The sequence below is a fragment of the Cynocephalus volans genome, chromosome 3 (genome assembly GCF_027409185.1).
Source record: "Cynocephalus volans isolate mCynVol1 chromosome 3, mCynVol1.pri, whole genome shotgun sequence".
NCBI lineage: Eukaryota > Metazoa > Chordata > Mammalia > Dermoptera > Cynocephalidae > Cynocephalus > Cynocephalus volans.
Genome location: NC_084462.1, coordinates 110,581,125 through 110,604,703, shown reverse-complemented (window position 1 = coordinate 110,604,703; position 23,579 = coordinate 110,581,125). Strand labels below are relative to the sequence as shown.

General features: G+C 38.6%; 1 pseudogene; it reads left to right on the top strand.

Annotated features, from left to right (window-relative positions):
• Positions 1–14,817: 14,817 nt before the first annotated feature.
• On the top strand, positions 14,818–15,599 carry LOC134373824 (large ribosomal subunit protein uL30-like; annotated as a pseudogene).
• The last annotated feature ends 7,980 nt before the right edge of the window (positions 15,600–23,579 follow it).

Genomic DNA, 23,579 nt, shown 5'->3' with positions numbered 1-23,579 from the left:
AGCTTTCAAAATATGGGACAAATTTCTTTTTTCTTTGTTAGACCCAAAGTCATCCACTTTCCTCGTAAGTGCCTGCCCAGTAAAACTTGGGATTTTCTCCAGAAACTAGAAGAGAGAGTCAATTGTCTTTTCCAGCCTCTCTCCTCAGGACCCAAGCAGCATGCCTTTCCTTATAAATAGAATCCAAAAGCAGTCTTTCTAAATTTCGTACACACCTGGTTATCATGCTTGTTATCATTTATATCACATTAATTATCATTTTCTATTTGGCACAGACTATTTAACAACCTGGGAGCAGAGAACAGGAATTAGGTACAAACTAGACTCTGGAGTTATGTGCAGCCCTATGGTGGAAGAAAGGGATAGATAAAGGAGAAGATGATCAAGACAAAATCCAATATCCTAAAATTCCTCAAATTCTGCATGAATTCATCATGCTAACTAAAGTACATAAACTTTGGAATAAGCAAATGTGGGTTTGAATTCCAAGTCTATCATTTAATAGCTGCATAACATATGACAAATAACTACCTGCTAGAGTCTGTTTTCTTCTATCTCAAATGGAAATGATAATTCCGTCTACCTTCCAGGGCTCTTTCTGATCTTCAAAAGTGTAAGTGATCGATAAACATTAGTTTCTTTCTCCACCCTATATTCATGTTGTAACAGTGACTGGGTCATATTCGTTTTCAAACACTGTTCCTCAACGGAAAATTATTTAGTATCTCAAAGCCTTGTTTTTCACATCATAAAGGGTGTATACATTTCACATACCTAAGGTGAATGTCAATATATTAGCATCTAGTATCATGCCTGGTACTCAGAAAGTGTTGTAACATGGTAGCTATTTCTCCAGAAAGGTTTCATGACTGCTCATCTTCCTGAAAAACCCCCTCCACTGCTGTGCTCTGATTAAAGGTCTCCAACATCTGTGTGTTCCTGCACCAAATAGGTCACTTCTCTGGATATCACTCCCTTTGAACACCTAAGCACACCACTTACTCTCAGGGAATCATATGGGCCCTATGAGAAGAAAGTCCAACATCTCCCAAACATATTCACATTTTTCCCCTATCGTGGGGCTTGCAAGAATGAAAATTTTAAGTTTTAGATATCAAAGTTTATGTTCACATTGTACCTAGGCCTTGGTGGATGCCTAAATAAATCAATAACAACCCAGGGAAAAAAAAAAAAATCTCATGTCTGGGGCTTTGAAAGAGCAGAGGAGTCCTTAGATCTACATCCTTGCTGACTTTATGTCAAATGATCTCTGAAATGTTGCCTTCTTCTCCACTTGGGAATTCACTCTAACATCTTTCTATTTTGACTTTCGTAGCATGTTTGAGAGATGGCATCTAGCTGTATTTTGCTCTATAACCTTTTACAGTTTTTGACGCAGAGCAATCAAAATCAACCTCTCAAAGCCATTACATGGTCTGTGCTGCATGGTCACCCCCCAAAGAACTTCATTGCTCCTCTAGATTTGTGCTGCTTCCACCCTTCACTGAAAAACCAAATTGATTTAGCAAAAACCCACAAATACAAGCAATCTTTTGTCCCAGAAAAAAATTTCTTCATCTGTCACTTCTTTCAATTGCAGTGGATTTTTGCTGCAGTAGCTAAGACAATGCAGTATAAAAGGAAGTCTACAGTTAATTTCATGTCTTCTTCCATGAACTAATTTCCAGATAGTTCCTCAATGCTACTGCTCTACCCTCTGCCCCAAGACACTAATAACATCTCATCCTCTTTACACCATTCTTCTTTAGATATAGCTTGATGAGTATTTATCCTCCAGAATTGTCCCTATGTACCTGTCTTCCCTAATAGACACCAAGTAAGTGCTAAGCAGGACTGGCTCATTTTTTCCTGTAAACTGATATAGCACAGGGTGTGCTCCATTAAAGGTAAGCACTAAATGTTTGTTGAAAGAACTTCACCTAAAACTCATGTCTATTTTCATACAGTGTGTAATACAGGGAAACCCTATATACAGTCTAAAAATCCATGAACAAAGATGATTTGTCAATGGATGAAATTGTACTAACTCAGGTATCAAATGGCCTGCTACCTGCCCCGATGACAGACTGAGAAAGGTCATCTTGGCCTTTGTGTAATGAAAACTGATGGTGCCAACCAGCAAATTCAGCTCAAGATAAAGGATCCTAACACTTATGGGAACAGGCATCAGAGTACCTTGCTATCTTTCAGACAGACCAATTTAAATTAACCTCGGTTCTTACCTGAGGGTGTGATCATTCGGCTTCATTTCCACGGAACAATAAACCCTGGATCATCCCTCAGAGAGATAGCTTCTTCTTTGAGGAACTTGGGCAGTGACACATTTAAGACCCACTTACCAATAAGTAGCTCTTAGCATGGGTCCAGACCATGAGACTCATGTGCAGTAAGAGAAAAGCAACCATCTTTCAAAATTGCTGCAAGTGAACTGAGCTTCAGCAAAAGCAGGAAAGGAGAGCAGGAGAAATGCTTACTGCTTTTCTAGAACACAATCCTGTGCACAGTATGGCAGCGAATGTTGAGAAAGAATATATCTGACAAAAGCACTCCTAGATCATTTTCAAGAATAGAGATGTTCTGAATAATCAATAATTCCATGAGCAAAGAGATGATGGTTGATGTTTAGTCAGTTTTAGGTACTTGAAATATTGTCTATGATGGCTCAAACTTGAAGACACTCCCAATTTTCTTTAAAAACAGAAACTGTAGAGCCAAAAATAAAAGAGAAATCTTAAGACCTTATCTGGTCAAACATCTCATTTTACAGAAGAAGAACTAAAACCTAGTGGATTAAAGTAATTTGTCCAAATTCACTAGAGGCCTAATTTTAGATTTGTATTTATTTATTTGCACTCCAACTTGTTCCAGAAAAGATTTAAGGCAGCTTACCAATAATGTAATCAGTCCAACAAGAGGAAATAAAGAATTAAATAAGGTTAAAGAGAGATGGGCCATTGAGTGAGGTCAGTCCACCAAGAATCCCTATGTACTGGGTAGAATTGGGCAACAGAATCGTTTCCAAGCTTCCTAATAGCCAATCACAAAAAAGAGCCTCAACCTGCTTCATGGTTTTGTGTCTACAAATTAGGAACACACCAGTTGCTTAGAAAGTTATTAATCCTATGCCAAGATCACAGGATAATTTCTCCTATATGTTCTCATGGAGAAGACCCTGGGCTTCACAAAAATAGGCTGCAGGGAATGTCATACGGTTCTTCCTGGTAACATCCCCGTAATATGATTCTATCACACTGGAGAGCAGTTCAATAATAAGTGATTCCTGGGAGGACTAAGAGGTTTCAGGCACGTAGATCAATACGGGGATAGAATCTAGAGAATAAAGAGGAATGGGCGTGCTGTGTGCCCTGGAGGCAAGGTTCAATAAACAACACTTTTCTCAAACATAACTGTGACAAATGTTGAATGACAGGTATTTGTCAGTACTTAACCTACCCCTTCTTCACCGCGTTCTCTCTCACCATGGGCCTTCTACTCATCCACTTAGTGTTCGAGCATTTTCCAAGAGCATTCCTTGATGTCTCCACTCTCTTGCCATCCATTCAATAAACAAGTTTATTAATTGTGCCTCTTCAGTATCTCAGAACCAATGATTTCCCTCTAGCCTGAATTTTTCCACCAACTCATCATCATTTCACCTAACTCAGAATTCCCTGAATCTAATTTTGTGTTCCTCCAGTCATGGTCCCCACAGAGACTCAGTGAACTTTCCAAACCCAACTCTGATGATGTCACTCCTCTGCTTAAAACCTGGTACTTATTTCCCTGGTATTTCCCTGGTACTGTCAGAATAAAATTCCAAGTCCTTACACAGCAGAGCAGGTCTTACATTGTCTGGTCCCTGACTGTCCCCACCTTTATTCAAGCCCACTCTCCTAGCTCATCGATGTATTTCTAACCTAGCATATACCAGGCACAGTGCCTGAGACATGGTAAACATTGAAATACTTGAATGAATGAAAAAATAAAGGGACGATTAAGTGGACAACTAAAAAAATGAATACTTCAAGTCTAGCTTTTTCTTTTTGCTAGATATATAAATAGAAAATAGATATGATAGATTGGAAAGATTAGATAATACATAGAGAGATGGATGACAGAAAAGTAGATGATAATTTTATTTAATGTGTACAACCATGTGTTGGCAGACATACTCCACAATCCTGTTCTGTTTTTGCCTGTTTTCCAAGTAGAAGAAGACACCTTTGTTCTGGACTATCTTTACAAGGATGTTTACATAGCAAACAGCCTTAGAAGACAGAGGTAATGTCTCCCTCTAGGGCAAGGACTGGGCAAGTGTGCTAGTAGCCCTCTTATGCAATTGAGGGTTTCCTGAATTCAAGGTTTCTCAGCTGTGACAAAAATCTACAGTATGCAACATTGTTGGTGGGACTGCAAAATGGTGCAGCCTCTGTGGAAAATGGTATGGAGGTTCCTCAAACAATTGCAGATAGATCTACCATACGACCCAGCTATCCCACTGTTGGGAATATACCCAGAGGAATGGAAATCATCAAGTCGAAGGTATACCTGTTCCCCAGTGTTCATCGCAGCACTCTTTACAATAGCCAAGAGTTGGAACCAGCCCAGATGTCCATCATCAGATGAGTGGATACGGAAAATGTGGTACATCTACACAATGGAATACTACTCAGCTATAAAAACGAATGAAATACTGCCATTCGCAACAACATGGATGGACCTTGAGAGAATTATATTAAGTGAAACAAGTCAGGCACAGAAAGAGAAATACCACATGTTCTCACTTATTGGTGGGAGCTAAAAATTAATATATAAATTCACACACACACACACACACACACACACACACACAAACACACACACACACAAAACCGGGCGGGGGGGGAAGAAGATATAACAACCACAATTACTTGAAGTTGATACGACAAGCAAACAGAAAGGACATTGTTGGGGGGGAAGGGGGGAGGGAGAAGGGAGGGAGGTTTTGGCGATGGGGAGCAATAATCAGCCAAAATGTATATCGACAAAATAAAATTTAAAAAAAAAAAATAATAATAATAATAATAATAATAAAAAAATCTACAGTATGCAGAGCACCTAGCCGGGCTGCTCTTCATTGCCTCCGTGTGGCGTAGTGGGCAAGGGGAACCAGCACAAACATGAAGCTCATGATGTGTGTGTGCCATGAGTAGTAAAGTCCTTTGTCTCTGACACAAGAGTCTTATGTATTCTGCCAGCATCTATACAACTATGACGGGCTAACTTGTTAGCTTGCAAACAGGACAAAATCTCAGACCCTTCACAATTCTTGACATCATGTGTTTTAACAATGGGCAGAGCTAGTGGTGGGGAGCAGTGGAGGCTGAGATATTCCAGTGAAAATTGGGAAGTCGACAAAAGATAATATCTCAAATGGTTATGAATTAAAGATCCTCTTCAAGTGGTAATTTGGGGGTGACTCAAAAAAATTAATGGGAAATCTTAGCCCCAGAGTTGTATATCATAAAATAGTATTAATAAATGTGTAGTTCTCAGAGCATTTGCAACAGAAATAACTGTGTTTAAGATGAAGATCCTTGTGACCAATTCCAAGTCTATTAAATCAGAGCTATATTCATGGAATTATTTTTCTAGTTGACAAAGCAAGTTTGCACTGATCCATTGATATCTTTTCCCAGAACTTGTAGAAACCAAGAGCATGCATCTTTCCTAAAACAAACAAACAACAAAAAGTATCAGTTTTATAATCTGCACTGTGTTAGGGTTGGGCCCAAAGATGAAGCATAAAACACATGTCAACACCAGGATCAGAACCACCGAACTCTTAAAAAATGTCTAACCTTGCCCCCACCTTACTCTCCTTCCATCCTCTCAGTGTTTGCAATAATCCCACCCATTTTCTTCAATTCTATATATCACCATTATATAAAAGTTTTATAGACAGATGAAGGAGGGATGGATAGATAGATGGTAAAGGGAGACAGAGGATATCCAAAAACAAGATAAACACAACAAACTAAAACTCTCCATTTAGAACAGGGCTAGTATATAAAGTGGGTAAAAAAGAATTTATAAAGTTTTACTTTGGCAGAAAACAAATTGATAGAGTAGTCTTCTGTTTAAATCTATAGATGAATAATTAAATAATGTGCCCAGCAAATAAAAAAGCTCACTATTCAGTAGTCTATTGTCACAGTAAGGTCTGTATTTTCTACTTCCCTTTATCTCACAAACCCTGCAGTGTCTTAGTATGACAAGTACTGCTTGTTCAATGCTAAGAATGAAAGATCTAATTACCGATGGAAACTCACCTGTGAGCACAACCCAGTGAGCGCTGCTAGTGGAGCTCATTTAGAGATTCCTAATAGTTTTGATTCAAAAAACTCCCTGAAGTCTGAACTGATCACATCAGAAATCCTGGCTGCAGTGGACAAAGTAATATCCACAGGATATGACAGGAATTATGATGGATATCGAAAGCTCTGCAAGTTGAAGAGTAAAATCACTTTTCTACCTGAGAGTTCTGTTCCATATAAGACCCAGAATGTAACAGTGAGAAGTTAATCTCTTCCCAGTGGAAGTAATGAAGACATACAACACGCAACTCTGCCAGAGAAAAGGAAAAAATATCTCTTCTGCATGAAGGTTTTCTCCTTAATCAATCTAGTTGGAAATTTGTTTATGATACTAAATAACCCATCAGATTATTAAATAGCCACCAGATTTACACGGGAAAAATTTAATCAGCCTTCACAATATATAAAAATCTATTGTTGAAAATTTTCTCCTTTCAAATCAATGTCTTCCAGATATCAAGATTTGTCTTGGAAAGTTATCTAAGGTTTGGTGCTATGACAAAAAGTTTCAATTTAACTTAAATGGTTGTAGGAAATTAGTATTTTCCTCACTTTTGAACCTATATTTAGAGAGTCAATCCTACAATATTTTAAAGAAATATACTAGGATACTAAGTTTATGGAAAGACTTATGTTATCTTCCAATTCTATTTTTCCATGAACTTTTTGAAGTACCCTCATACATTTAAAATGAAAGCCAATTAAAGCCCAAATAACTTATGTAGCTATTTCACCCTCAAGGTGGTGAAGCATAACTCCCCACTTCTAAAGTATGAGCTGTACATATTTTCTTTCAAAAAATTTAATATGAAAGAGGTGATTACCATGGAGAAACCTGACAAATACTACCTCAGCCAAGTGATCAAGGTTAATGACACCAGTTATCAATCAGGTTCTCTTGATATGAGATAAGAATGGTATTTTACCTCTGTGGTCCCAAAAGGCAAAACCCTAGTCTTATTATGAAGACAGCATCAGACAAATCCCAGTTAAGGAACATCTATAAAATACCTCACCATAACTTCTCAAAATTGTCAAAGTCATCAAAAACAAAGAAAGTCTGAGAAACTGTCACAGCCAAGAGGAGCCTAATGAGACATCATGAGTAAATGTAATATGATATCCGAGATGGGATCCTGGAACAGGAAAAGAACATTAAGTAAAAACTAAGAAAACCTGAAGAAAGTATGCACCTTAGTTAATAAAAATGAATCAGACTTGGTTCATTAATTGTGACAAATGTACTATTACTATATACTGTAAGATATTAATGATTGAAGTAAGGTATATAAAAACTGTCTGTACTATCTTCATGATTTTTCTGTAAATCTAAATCTATTCTACAATATGAAGTTTATTTTAAAAAATTTTTTAAGTGAGTCAATAAATTATTTATTTTCTGAAAAACAAATTAAAGCTACAAATATCTAAATCCAGGCTTGATGGTAAGCCAGTAGTGATTATCTGGTCATATCCATGTAGGCTAATTAGAAAGCAGTTAAATTCCAACAAAACTAGACAGCATCTAAAAGGAAGACACACAGTAAACTATAACAAACAAATCAAAGAACAGTAAGGTACCCAAGATTACACAATCTTCCATGTCGCATCTGACTAGCATCCACTAAATGTCAATTTTTCGAGCAAATGCTCTCAAAATGGAAGCCACAGTTTACTGTTCCTGGGCAATACAAGCATTGACCTTAGATGACAGCAAAAACAAAATATGCAGGGCTGAGAAGGTATAAATTCAGAATTAATAGTTACCTTATATTTTTTAAATATCCTTCTATACACGGTGCCTGAAAATCCTTTCCCAGGGTTTAAAGTATCACACAATTACAATCACTTAATGGCAAATTCTTCTGCCCCATGCTAAATCTAAATTTCTACTCAAATCTAAATGACTGGTAAGGGTTGTTTTGCTTCTACAGCTTGGCAATGGTCTTCCAAGAAAACATAGATTGAGTTGAGGGAGAAAAAGAGTGAGAGAGAAAGAGGGGGAGAGGACCATACTATTCACACTATGATTCAGCAGTAAAGCTGTATTTCAGTTAAATATAGGCTCATGAGACAAGCTGAGAACCAAATACCAATTATAACATTATTTTAGCACAAAAATATGTTCTGGTTTTCAAATACTAAATTATAAATAACTGTCTTTGGAACCCAGACCTGGTATAAAATGTCTGCTGATATATATTCGTAGCAGGAATTTTACATGTTGCTATACTGTTCGCCTAATGCTATACCTGTCTTCATCTTCACAGAAGCCCCATTAAAATGCTGACACTCTTTTTCCTAAGGAAAAAATCTAAGAGATAAACTAAACTCTGGTTGCAAAGTTGTTCCATCCTAACACGTATACTAGGAAAGAGCTAATTTCTAACAAAAAGACTGCAAAACTGAATATGTACATCTGTACCATTGGTGTATTATGCAACTATTAAAATGGCTATAGAAAAATATGTAATGTCAGGGGAAATTTTTATGATATGCTGTGGGGGTCAATTGACTATTCTCATATTATTCCCCATCATTCTATGCTCTGTTCCATCTGCCAGGGAATTATATTTCCTTGTACTGTGGCATCCAGTAGTTTCAAACAAAGAAAGCCACCAACAGAAAACTGAACATGGATATAAACCGCAATGTCAGTACGGCACCCAGATCACCTAGGATCCCCTTTTCATGTTTTTTGCATGTACCCCACCCACTTCAAATGGGTTTCATTTTAAGGAAAACCTGCAGTTGTTTTTCAGAAAAGTGTTTTTAAGCTACCAGAGCCTGTTTTGCCTAGCAAAGAGCTGAAAATGCCTGGAAATTTACTTTCAGGAGGGTGCAGTCACCCTTAAACAATGACTAAGATTAGTAGGAGTAAGAAAACCCAGCTCCTTTGCTTCAGAGATGGAGAGCTGAGGCATAGCTTACACTCTGAATGTTCCCTGCAGGATCCAGCTATAGCCACCCTGGGGAACTTTGCCTGGCTTTCACCCTTCTCTTACACTGCCTGTCCCATTCCCCTGTGGGATTATTCTAGAAGCACTCCTATAATATTTCCTTGCATGCAAATCCTTGCACTAGGAGAACTCAACCTAAAGTAGTAGAAGAAAGGGAGACACCAGACTAGTTCCCCCCCCCCCCTGATTCAGTGATGTCCCCAGCAGAGGCTGCATCTCCTCCTTGCCTCCAATGCCTGTGGACAGCCCCCACTGTGGTTGTTCAAGGCAAGCACATTCAAGTCTCTTATGCTGAGGTTAGAACATTACTTTGAAGAGAGGAAATTGAGATTTAGGATAGGGACATGTGGGAGTCTCAGATAAAACTGAAAAATCTTGAACCACCCTAAAAACTCTTGGGCCCCCACTGACATTTCAGAGCAAAAAGTGGGAAGAGTGGTTCATCATTGGGCTTGTACCCATGTTATTCCCTCAGCTTATCATGTAGCCCATGACTGAGAAGCAGCTGGTCTAGAGAACAGGAGGAGAGTTTACAGAAGATTCACTAGAGATGGTGTGCTATTCTCCAAGATGCAGTGTGTTTTGAATCAGAGAAAAATATAAGGTGCTATTTTTTCCCATTACCAGTACCCATAGACCCCAAATCAACAGATGGAAGTAGCAGTGACCCGTTTCACTATTACACATAATATTCCATCATTGCAACCTTGAAACCTTGGGTTCTAATGGTTTATAGATCTTGGTTCCCAAAAAAGGAAGTTTTCCACTAAGAGGCACACAAACCTCCCATTAAAGTATAAGTTGAAACTGCCATCTGCAATGCCATTGATTCAACAGGCAGAGAAGGACTTACTGTACCACTGTGATGACTTACCCAATCCATCAAGGGGAAATCACATTGCTGCTGCACAATAGGGACAGGGAAGACCATGTCAGAGTCCACCAGGACACCTCATAGTACTTCCATGTTCAGTAGTAAAAGTCAATGGAAGATTACATCAACCCAACCAAGGCAGAACCACTAATGATCCAATGCTTCAGGAAGAAAGATTTGGATCACTCCACCAAATAAAGAATCCAGTTAAGGTGTGCCTAAGTGAAAGAGAACATAGAAGGGACAATGGAATAAGAAAATGATAAACATCAACTGGCCTCATGACTAGTTATAGAAATGAAGACTGTAGTAGCTGAGTATATTTTTGTTATACATATGCCTGTATATAATAACAAAATACCTGTTTTTCTTTCACCTTCCTTTACTCTTTTTTTGAGGAATATTGGTGAGTCCTAATTTTATAATTCAGTTCTCAGATAACCTGATCACAAATAGATATCCAGAACTAATGGAGGGAGCTACATATCACCTAAAGAACCTAGTTTTGTATAATACAGTTATTTTGTGCTTCATTCTGAAGGAAAGGAGGCCACCCAGGATCTTGGGCAGAGGCCAAGGGCAGGATTCCCTGCCCAGAATCAGGTAAGGAGCACAAGACACCACTTTCATGTGGGTGGCCCACCACAGCCATGGCTGCTGCAAAAGTGGCTTGATGCCACAGCAGTAGCCACAACCACCCTGCAGGTGGCTCACCAGACACTTGACTACATTGACACAAGAAGTGTCACTAGCAGAGACCAGAAAAAGAAGAGGATGCCTGTCTCTCCTCAAGGTCCACTCCAGAGTAATAGAAGAAGCAACTGCTCTACCAGATGACCCGACATCAACATAGAGATATCAGAAATATGAAAATCAAAAATAAAATATGACACCACCAAAAGAATACTGTAATTCTTAAATACCAGATCCTATAGAGCAGGAAACCCTTGAAATGACTGAAAATGAATTCTGAGCAACAATCTGAAGGAAACTCATTGAGATACAAGAAGACTCAGTTAGACAACATAATGAAATGAGAAAAAAAATCCAGCATATGAAGGAAGAAACTTACAAAGAGATTAATACTTTAAAAAAGAATGTAGCAGAACTCATGGAACTGAAAGATTCTTTCAATGAAATAAAAAAATTAAAAAAAAAAAAACAAGTGAGAGCTTAAACAGCAGGCTAGAACAAGCAGAAGAATTTCTGATCCTGAAGATAGTCTTCTCAAAATAACCCAGGCGGAAAAATAAAAGAAAAAATGAATTGTAAAAAATGAAGAAAATGTAAGAGAGGTAGCAGACAACCCTAAGCACATAAACATTCAAATCATGGGTGTTCCAAAAGAGGAGGAGAATGGAAATAATAGCATAAAACTTCCCAGGTACAGGGAGATAAATGGACCTTCAGATCCAGGAGGCTCAGAGATCCCCATACAGATTCAATCCAAAAAGATCCTCTCCAAGACACATTATAGCTAATCTGGCAAAGCTTAAAGACAAAGAATCCTAAAAGCAGCAAGAGAAAAGCATCAAGACACCTATAAGGGAGCCTCTGTCAGACTAACAGCAGACTTCTCAACAGAAATTCTACAGGCCAGAAGCAAATGGGATGATATATTCAAAATACTAAAAGAAAAAATTGCCAGCTAAGAATACTATACCCAGCAAGGTTATGCTTCAGAAATGAGGGGAAAATAGTGTATTTCCCAGACAAACAAAAACTGTGGGAGTTCACCACCACACAACCAGTCTGCACAAAATCCTCAAGGGAATCCTGCATCTGGAAGCTGAAAAATGATAATCACTACCACAAATACTGAAGAAAGAACAAAACCCACTGGTAGAACAAAAAATGCAAATGAGAAAGAGAAGGAAACTAAACATTATCGCCTCAAAAAACAACAAACATCAAAGACTAACAATAAAAGGGGAAGAAAAGAACAAAAGTTATTTAAAACATCCTAACAAAAATTGATAAAATGCCAGGAGTAAGACAATGCTTTTTGATAACAACCTTAAATGTAAATGGATTAAATTCCCCACTCAGAAGACAATGACTGACTGATTGGATTAAAAAGCTAGACCCAAATATATGCTGTCCTCAAGAGACTTAGCTCACCTGTAAAGACACACACAGACTAAGAGTGAAGGGATGGAAAAAGATATAGCACACAAATGGAAACCAAAATGAGCAAGAGTAGCTATTCTTATAATGGATAACATAGACTTTAAACCAAAAAAGATAAAAAGAGACAAAGAAGGCCATGGTAAAATGATAAAAGGATCTATTCAGTAAGAATACATAAAAATCATAAATGTTTATGCATCCAACAACAGAGCACACAGATATATAAAGCAAACACTATTAGACCTAAAGAAAGAGATGGACCCCAATGTGATAGTAGTTGAGGGCCAGAAAACCTTTCTCTCGGAACCGGACAGATCATCTAGGCAACAAATCAACAGAGAAATACAGGATTTAAACCACACTTTAGACCAATTGAACCTGGCAGATATCCACAGAACATTTCATCCAACACTGCAGAATATACATTCTTCTCATCAGCACATGGACTATTCTCCAGGATAGATGATATGGCAGGTCACAGATCAAGTCTCAGCAAGTTTTTAAAAATTGAAATTATTTCAAGTACCTTTTCAGGCTACAACAATTAAAACTAGAAATCAATAACAAGGGAAACTCTGAAAACTATACAAATACATGGAAATTAAAAACATGCTCCTGAACAACCCATGGGTACAATAAGAAATTAAACAGGAAATCAAAAAATTCCTTGAAACAAATGAAAACATGAAAAAAAAAAGACATATCAAAACCTCTGGGATGCTGCAAAAGCAATACACTAAGAGGGAATTTTATTGCAATAAATGCTTGCATCAAAAGAACACAAAGATCTGAACTTTTTATCAGGATGGCAGAATAGATGTACCAATGTCACCCTCTCCCACAATCAACCAACTTACAACTATTAAAAAGTAACAACTGCCAAGCTGGGGCTGCTATGAGCTCAGGGAAAAAGGAGGAGAGACTTATGGAGTTTACAAAAGCAGAAGAAGCCAAGACGAGAGAAAGAAGGGACTGCTTTGAACATTTCGAGCCCTGACCACTTTAAGCCTGCCCCTGGTGAGTACATGGAGCAAGAGCTGGCAAAAGACACTGCTGTGCCCTTTATATGAAGTTTCTTGAAGGTGGCAGGGGAGAAGAGGGCCTTGTTGGCCTCCAGGCCAGCAAGACCACAAACAGGGTTCCTGTGGACCCGCATAGAAGCAAGGAGCCACATACAATTGAAAAAAGGAGCCACTCAGAGTCCAGTAAGTCATCACAAGGGACCAGTGCAAGGCCCATCCCATGGGAAGTGTTTGGAGTGTGGGAGGTGTGGAAAACTGGCCCAACAGGGGAACACTGGGGCACAATGTGGACAATTTATCTGCCCTCCAATCAACACAGACACACTCAGTGGAGACTGGTCAGGAATATAGAACTGCAGGGGGTGCCACTTGCTGAAAAGACTCAGGCCCAGACCAGAGTTTCCACACAACCTACATGTACCAGAACTCACAAGACCAGGAAGTGCTTACAAGGTTAACAAAACCTGAGCTGCACAAAAATCCTTCTCCAGAGAATCAGCAGCAAAGTAACAATTTAGCTCAACCACAGAGCTCAAGTGCTGGTTCCCACAGGAAGTTCCCCCATTTTAGAAGTAAGCAAAGGACAACAAATTAATTCTAGTGTAGAGTTTAAGTTGTGGGAATAGTGAATAATCCAACACAGAACTGAAAGAAAACACCAAAAACCCACAGATCAGAGACAAAGGTTTGATAACAACCAGAAAATGTATAACGACACCAAAAAACACCTATAAAACCTAGAAGGACCAGAAGACCCCCAGGCTCCAAGCCAGGGTGGGGGAGGACCAAGGGCCCTAGCCACACACCCCAATGTCCACATCCAGCCCAGTGAAGAACACCAGGCTGCCACCGGAAGTGCCCTGGGCTTCCAAGCCAGGACAGGGAGGGTGCCAAGGGCCTCAGCCACAACCCCTGAGGTCTGCATACAGCCCAGCAGTGACCACCAGGCCACCACCAGAAGCACCTCAGACTCCCAAACTGGGGTGGAGGGGGTCAGGGGCCTCAACCGCACATACCCGATGTCTGCATCCAGCCCGGCCACGACTGAGTCACCGCCAGAAGCCCCCTGAACTCCCCTGCCAGAGTGAGGGGAGTGCCATAGGCCTCGACTGCACCCCCTCATTCCTCCTCCTCCGACTCTATCCCCCTCTTCTTTCCCCTCTCCCCCTCCCACCCAACTGCTCCACAACATCTTACAATGTAAAAAATAATAATAATAAATAATTTTTTAAAGAATTAAAAAATAATAGAAAGATCTCAAATAAACAGTCTAATGCTATACCTCAAAGATCTAGAAAAACAAGAAAAATCCAACCCCAAAATTAGTAGACAGAAAGAAATAGTTAAGTTCAGAGCAAAATTAAATGAATAGAAACCAAAATAAAGGATACAAAAGTTCAATGAAACATAAAGTTGCTTTTTTAAGAAGAAAAGCCTCTTTTCTGGCTGCAACCATGGAGGGTGTTGAGGAGAAAAAGAAGGTTCCTGCCGTGCCAGAAACCCTTAAGAAGCAGCGAAGGAATTTCACAGAGCTGAAAGTCAAGTGCCTGAGGAAGAAGTTTGCCCTAAAGATGCTTTGAAAGATGAAGAGGAAGCTAATCTATCAAAAAGCTAAGCACTATCACAGAATATAGGCAGATGTACAGAACTGACATTCATATGGCTAGGATGGCAAGAAAAGCTGGCAACTTCTGTGTACCTGCAGAACCCAAATTGGCATTTGTCATCAGGACAGAGGTATCAATGGTGTGAGCCCAAAGGTCCTAAAAGTGCTGCAGCTTCTTCACCTTTGCCAGATCTTCAATGCCACTTTTGTTAAGCTCAACAAGGCTTCAGTTAACATGCTGAGGATCGTTGAACCATGTATTGCTTGGGGGTACCCAAACCTAAAGTCAGTAAATAAACTAATCTACAAGCCTGGTTATGGCAAAATCAATAAGAAGCAAATTGCCTTGACAGATAACACTTTGATTGTTTGATCTCTTGGTAAATATGGCACCATGTGCATGCAGGATCTGATTCGTGAGATCTATTTGGTTGGAAAGTGTTTCAAAGAAGCAAATAACTTCCTGTAGCCCTTCAAATTATCTTTTCCATGGGGTGGGATGAAGAAGACCACTCATTTTGTGGAAGGTGGAGATGCTGGCAACAGGGAAGAACAGATCAACAGGCTTATTAGAAGGATGAACTAAGGTGTCTGCCATGATTGTTTTTGCAATCTGCTTAGTTAAATAAAGTGACTGCTTTCCAATTGAAAGAAAAAGAAGAAAAACAAAATAGACAAGTTATTAGCTATGTTAACTAAAAAAAGAGAGAAGACACAAATAACAAAAATTAGAAATGAAAAAGGATACAACTGATATCACAGAAACACAAAGAATCATTAAAGACTTTTATAAACAACTATATGCCAACAAATTTGAAAATCTAAAGGAAATAGATAAATTTCTGGACACATATAACTACCAAGACTGAACCAGGAAGAAATAGAAACCTTAACACACCAATAACAAGCAATGAGATTAAGCAGTTATCAGCAGTCTCCCAACAAAGAAAAGACCAGGACCAGACAGCTTTACTTCTAAATTCTATCAAACCTTTAAAGAGGAATTAATACCAATTCTCTTCAAACTATTCCAAAAAAACTGAAACAGGGGCCATTCTCTCAAACTCATTTTATGAGGCTAGCATCACCCAGATAACAAAACCAGACAAAGATACAACAAAAAGAGAAAACTACAGGCCAATACCTCTTATGAACATAAACATAAAAATCCTAAACAAAATAATAGCAATCAGAATACAGCAACACATCCAAAAAATTATACATCATCATCAAGTGGGAATTATCCCAGGGATGCAAGGATGTCAACACATGCGAGTCAATAACTATGATACACCGCATCAACCAAATCAAGGACAAAAACCATATGATCATCTCAATAGATGCAGAAAAAGCATTTGACAAAATTCAACATCCTTCATGATAAAGACTCTCAGCAAATTAGGGATAAAAGAAAAGTACTCAAAACAATAAAAGTCATATACTAAAACCCACAACAAATGGCATCCTGAATGGTATATATCACATTTATTGACTTGCATATGTTGAACCTTAAGAACAGGATCAAGATAAGGATGCCCACTCTTACCTTTCCTATTTAACATAGAATTGGAAGTACTAACCAGAGCACTCAGGTAAGAGAAAGAAATAAAGGGCATCCAGATTGGAAAACACAAAGTCAACATGTCTCTGTTGGCAGATGACATTTTCCTATATACAGAAAAAACTAAAGACTACCAAAACACTCTTTGTGCTGATAAATAATTTCAGTAATGTTGCATGACACAGAATCAACATGTAAAAATCAGTAGCATTTGTATACTCCAATAACAAACAGGAAGAAAAAGAAATCAAGAAAGCAAGCCCATTTACAATAGACACCAGAAAAATAAAATACCTAGGAATCAATTTAACCAAGGAGGTGAAAGATCTCTGCAACAAGAACTACAAATCACTGCTGAAAGAAACCATAAAGGACACAAAAAGACAGAAAGACATTCCATGCTATTGGATTGAAAGAATAAACATTGTGAAAATAACCATACTACCCAAAGTGATCCACAGATTCAATGTGATCCCTATCAAAATAACAATGACATTCTTCACTGAAATAGAAAAAATAATCCTAACATTTATATGAAACAACAAATGACCCAGAATAGCCAAAACAATCCTGAGAGAAAAAAAATAAAGCCAGAGGCATTGCTCTACTTGACTTCAAATTATACTACAAAGCAATAGTAACTAAAACAGCATTGTACTGGCATAAAAACAGACACTCGGACCAATGGAACAGAATAGAGAACTCAGAAGTCAACCCACATACTTACAGCCAACTGATATTTGACAAGGGCAAGAGGAGGATACATTGGGGAAAGAACTGCCTCTTCAGTATATGGTGCTGGAAAAACTGGACTTCAATATATAGAAGATGAAACTAGACCCTTACCTCTCGTCATTAACAAAATCAACTCAAAGTGGATTAAAGATTAAACATAGGACCTGAAACTAAAAACCTACTAAAAGAAAACATAGTGGAGAGTTCCCAAGTCCGCTTGAACCTGCCGGAGAGCTGGCTGCAGGTGGGCACTAGACTCGGTCCATACCGGGGGGATACAAAGGTGAACAAGTCCCGAGAAAGATCTACACAGTGCTACAAAGGCACCCAGAGCGACTGGTCATCTGTGCCTAGCAGAAACCTGGTAGACTTCCTTGGCGAGGCAGTGCCGAGCAGGGTCTTGAAGGCCCAGCTGATAGATGAGGGTTGCAGAAGACACGTCCCAGCCCAGCCCAGTACGCACAGAGTGGGGAGACGTGCGGCCAGGGAGGCGGAGACTCTACAGAAACCACACACCCTGTGGGGTCGCCACTGCACGATCCAAAAGCCTGGGCCAGAGCACACGGAACAGGGAGAAGTCCTGCACAGGAAGTGAAAGGTCAACAGAGATCACACACCCTGTGGTATGTGATCCAGCAGCCCAGCAGAGTCCAAGCTGACCAGAAAGGTGGCTCCCCGGAGAGGCCCAAGACCCGAGGGTACCATACACACAAGGCACTAGAGGCCAACTGAGCAGTCACGGAGGTAGCCATACCAAATTGGCAACCACAGAAACATCTTAGTTAGTCAATAGTCTCAAACCGGTGGACTGTGAACCCCCCTGCCACAATGAATAAACATCAAAAAAAAGATACCAGAAATACAAAAAAATCGAGAAAGTACACCACCAAAAGTTAATAAATCTCAAACTCTAGATCCTATAGAACAAGAAGCTCTTGAAATCACTGACAAGGAATTTCGAGTGATAATTCTAAGGAAACTGAATGAGATACAAGAAAACTCAGCTAGACATCATGATGAAATGAGGAAAAGTACACAGGACCTGAAAGAGGAAATGTACAAGGAAATCAATGTCCTGAAAAAAAATGTAGCAGAACTTGCTGAACTGAAGAAGTTATTCAGCGAAATAAAAAACACAGCGGAGAGGTTAACCAGCAGGCTTGTTGAAGTTGAAGAGAGAACCTCTGAACTTGAAGATGGGCTGTTTGAAATAACACAAGCAGACAAAAAGAAAGAAAAAAGAATCAAGGACATTGAAGAAAATCTGAGAGAGATATCAGACAACCTTAAGCGCTCAAATATCCGAGTCATGGGTATTCCAGAAGGGGAGGAAAATGGAGATTCCATTGAAAACATACTCAACAAAATAGTGGCAGAAAACTTCCCAGGTATAGAAAAATCACAGATCTTCAGATCCAGGAAGCTCAATGATCTCCAAACGTATTCAACCCAAAAAGGCCTTCTCCATGACATGTTATAGTCAAATTGGCAAAACTCAGAGACAAAGAGAGAATCTTAAAAGCTGCAAGAGAGAAGCATCAAATCACCTATAAGGGAGCCCCAATCAGGCTAACATCAGACTTTTCATCACAAACCCTTAAAGCTAGAAAGTAATGGGATGATATATTCAAAATACTAAAAGACAAAGATTGCCAGCCAAGAATACTCTATCCTGCAAGGCTTTCCTTCCGAAATGAAGGGCAAATAGTATATTTCTCAGACAAACAGAAACTGAGGGAGTTCACTACCACAAGACCACCCTTACAAGAAATCCTCAAGGGAGTACTGGGTTTGGTTCCTGAAAAATAACTACCACTGCCATAAAAACCCAAGAAAAATCAATACCCGCTAGTATAATAAAAATGGCATTCATGAAGAGAAAACAAGCCAACAAAAACGCTATCTACAAAATAAGGAACCAACAAACACAGAAACCAAACAGTAAATCAGAAAGCAAGGAACAAAAGACACCTGAGACAACCAAACAACCAATAAAATGCTAGGAATAAATCAACACCTTTCAATAACAACTCTTAATGTAAAAGGCTTAAATTCCCCAATCAAAAGACACAGACTGGCTGACTGGATCAAAAAGGAGGACCCAACTATATGCTGCCTACAAGAGACCCACCTCACCCCTAAAGATTCACATAGACTGAGAGTGAAAGGATGGAAAAAGATTTACCATGCAAACAGAAAAGAAAAACGAGCTGGAGTAGCTATTCTTATATCTGACAAAATAGACTTTAAACTAAAAACCATAAAAAGAGACAATGAGGGACACTAGTTAATGATAAAACGACTGATCCATCAAGAAGACATAACAATCATAAATATGTACGCACCCAATGTTGGAGCAGCCAGATTTATAAAACAAACTCTATTAGACCTAAAGAAGGAAATAGACACTAATACTATAATAGCAGGGGACCTGAACACCCCACTGTCAATATTAATTAGACAGATCATCTAGGCAAAGAATCAGTGGAGAAAAACAAGATCTAAACAAGACTCTAGACCAATTGGAATTGGCAGATATCTACAGAACATTCCATCCGACAACCTCAGAATATTCATTCTTCTCATCAGCACATGGATCATTCTCCAGGATAGATCACATATTAGGTCACAAATCAAGTCTCAATAAATTCAAAAAATTGGAATTATCCCATGTATTTTCTCAGACCACAATGGATTAAAACTAGAAATTAATAACAAATGAAACTCTGGAAACTATACAAACACATGGAAATTAAAAAGCATTCTACTTAATGACATATGGGTCCAAGAAGAAATTAAGCAGGAAATCAAAAAATTTATTGAAACTAATGAAAACAATGATACATCATACCAAAACCTGTGGGATACTGGAAAAGCACTATTAAGGGGGAAATTTATTGCATTAAATGCTCACCTCAGAAGAACAGAAAGATGGCAAGTGAACAACCTAACACTTCACCTTAAAGAACTAGAAAAACAAGAACAATCCAAACCTAAAGTTAGCAGACGGAAAGAAATCATTAAGATCAGAGCAGAACTGAATGAAATTGAAAACCAAAAAACAATACAAACGATCAATGAATCAAAAAGTTGGTTTTTTGAAAAGATAAATAAAATTGACAAACCATTAGCATGGCTAACAAAAAAAAGAAGAGAGAAGAATCAAATAACAAAAATTAGAAATGAAAAAGGCGATATTACAACTGATTCATCTGAAATACAAGGAATCATCCGAGACTACTATAAACAACTATACGCCAACAAATTTGAAAATTTGGAAGAAATGGATAAATTTCTGGACACACACAAGCTCCCAAAACTGAACCATGAAGACGTAGAAAATTTGAACAGACCAATAACAATAAAGGAGATTGAAGCTGTTATCAGAAGGCTCCCAACAAAGAAAAGCCCAGGACCAGATGGATTCACAGCAGAATTTTACCAAACATTCAAAGAGGAATTGACACCGATTCTTTACAAACTATTCCAAAAGATCGAAATGGACACAAATCTCCCAAACTCATTCTATAAAGCAAACATCATCCTGATACCAAAACCAGGTAAAGATATAACCCAAAAAGAAAACTACAGACCGATATCCTTGATGAATATAGATGCAAAAATCATCACTAAAATATTAGGAAAACAGAATACAGCAACACATATGTAAAATTATTCACCACGATCAAGTGGGATTCATCCCAGGGATGCAAGTTTCGTTCAACATACGCAAATCAATAAATGTGATACACCATATTAATAAAATCAAACACAAGGACCATATGATCATCTCTATAGATGCTGAAAAAGCAGTTGATAAAGTTCAGCACACATTCATGACAAAGACCTTCTATAAGTTAGGTATAGAGGGAAAGTATCTCAACATAATTAAAGCCATATATGACAAACCCACTGCCAATATCATCCTGAATGGGGAAAAGCTGAAAGCTTTTCCTTTAAGAACAGGAACTAGACAAGGATGCCCACTCTCACCACTCCTATTCAACATCGTGTTGGAAGAACTAGCCAGAGCAATCAGAGAAGAGAAGGATATAAAGGGCATCCAGATTGGAAAAGATGAAGTCAAACTGTCCCTGTTTGCAGATGACATGATCCTATATATTGAACAGCCTAAAACCTCTACAAAAAAACTGCTGGAATTGATAAATGATTTCAGCACAGTAGCAGGATACAAAATCAACACACAAAAATCAGTAGCATTTCTTTTCTCCAATAGTGAACATGCAGAAAGAGAAATCAAGAAAGCTTGCCCATTTACAATAGCCACCAAAAAAATAAAATACTTAGGAATTGAGTTAACCAAGGAGGTGAAAAATCTCTATAATGAGAACTACAAACCACTGCTGAGAGAAATTAGAGAGGATACAAGAAGATGGAAAGATATCCCATGCTCTTGGATTGGAAGAATCAACATAGTGAAAATGTCCATCGTACCCAAAGTGATATACAAATTCAATGCAATCCCCATCAAAATTCCAAAGACATTTTTCTCAGAAATGGAAAAAACTATCCAGACATTTATATGGAACAATAAAAGACCACGCATAGCCAAAGCAATGCTGAGAAAAAAAAATAAAGCTGGAGGCATAACACTACCTGACTTTAAGCTATACTACAAAGCTATAATAACCAAAACAGTATGGTACTGGCATAAAAACAGACACACTGACCAATGGAATAGAATAGAGAATCCAGAAATCAACCCACACACTTACTGCCATCTGATCTTTGACAAAGGCACCAAGCCTATTCACTGGGGAAGGGACTGCCTCTTCAGCAAATGGTGCTGGGATAACTGGATGTCCATATGCAGGAGAATGAAACTAGATCCATACCTCTCACCGTATACTGAAATCAACTCAAAATGGATTAAGGATTTACATATACACCCTGAAACAATAAAACTTCTTAAAGAAAACATAGGAGAAACACTTCAGGAAATAGGACTGGACACAGACTTCATGAATACGACCCCAAAAGCACGGGCAACCAAAGGAAAAATAAACAAATGGGATTATATCAAACTAAAAAGCTTCTGTACAGCCAAAGAAACAATTAACAGAGTTAAAAGGCAACCAACAGAGTGGGAGAAAATATTTGCAAAATATACATCTGACAAAGGATTAATATCCAGAATATATAAGGAACTCAAACAACTTTAGAAGAAGAAAACAAGCAACCCAATTAAAAAATGGGCAAAAGAGCTAAGTAGGCATTTCTCTAAGGAAGATATACAAATGGCCAACAGACATATGAAATAATGCTCAACATCACTCAGCATCCAGGAAATGCAAATCAAAACCACACTGAGATACCATCTCACCCCAGTTAGGATGGCTAAAATCCAAAAGACTCTGAACGATAAATGCTGGCGAGGTTGCGGAGAAAAAGGAACTCTCATACATTGTTGGTGGGACTGCAAAATGGTGCAGCCTCTATGGAAAATGGTATGGAGGTTCCTCAAACAATTGCAGATAGATCTACCATACGACCCAGCTATCCCACTGCTGGGAATATACCCAGAGGAATGGAAATCATCAAGTCGAAGGTATACCTGTTCCCCAATGTTCATCGCAGCACTCTTTACAATAGCCAAGAGTTGGAACCAGCCCAAATGTCCATCATCAGATGAGTGGATACGGAAAATGTGGTACATCTACACAGTGGAATACTACTCAGCTATAAAAACGAATGAAATACTGCCACTTGCAACAACATGGATGGACCTTGAGAGAATTATATTAAGTGAAACAAGTCAGGCACAGAAAGAGAAATACCACATGTTCTCACTTATTGGTGGGAGCTAAAAATTAATATATAAATTTACACACACACACAAAAAAAAAAAACGGGGGGGGGAAGAAGACATAACAACCACAATTACTTGAAGTTGATACGACAAGCAAACAGAAAGGACATTGTAGGGGGGGCGGGGGGGGAGGGAGGAGGGAGGGAGGTTTTGGTGATGGGGAGCAATAATCAGCCACAATGTATATCGACAAAATAAAAATTAAAAAAATAAATAAATAAAAATAAAAATAAAAATAAAAAAAGAAAACAGAACTCATAGGGAGAGAGCTAAAAACAATGTGGCTAATACCTGAGTGTGTTTAGTTAGTATGACTTCGGCTGTCTTTATTCAAAGGAACGGTAAAATAATCCACACTGACCGATGTCTGTGTCCAGGTATCCTGGAGCCACCATGTCACTGCTTACTTTAAAAAAAAAGCCTAGGTAGTAAGCCTGACCCAGAGAAGAGCATCATCCCAGATTTTGGCAAGCTTCTAAAAAAT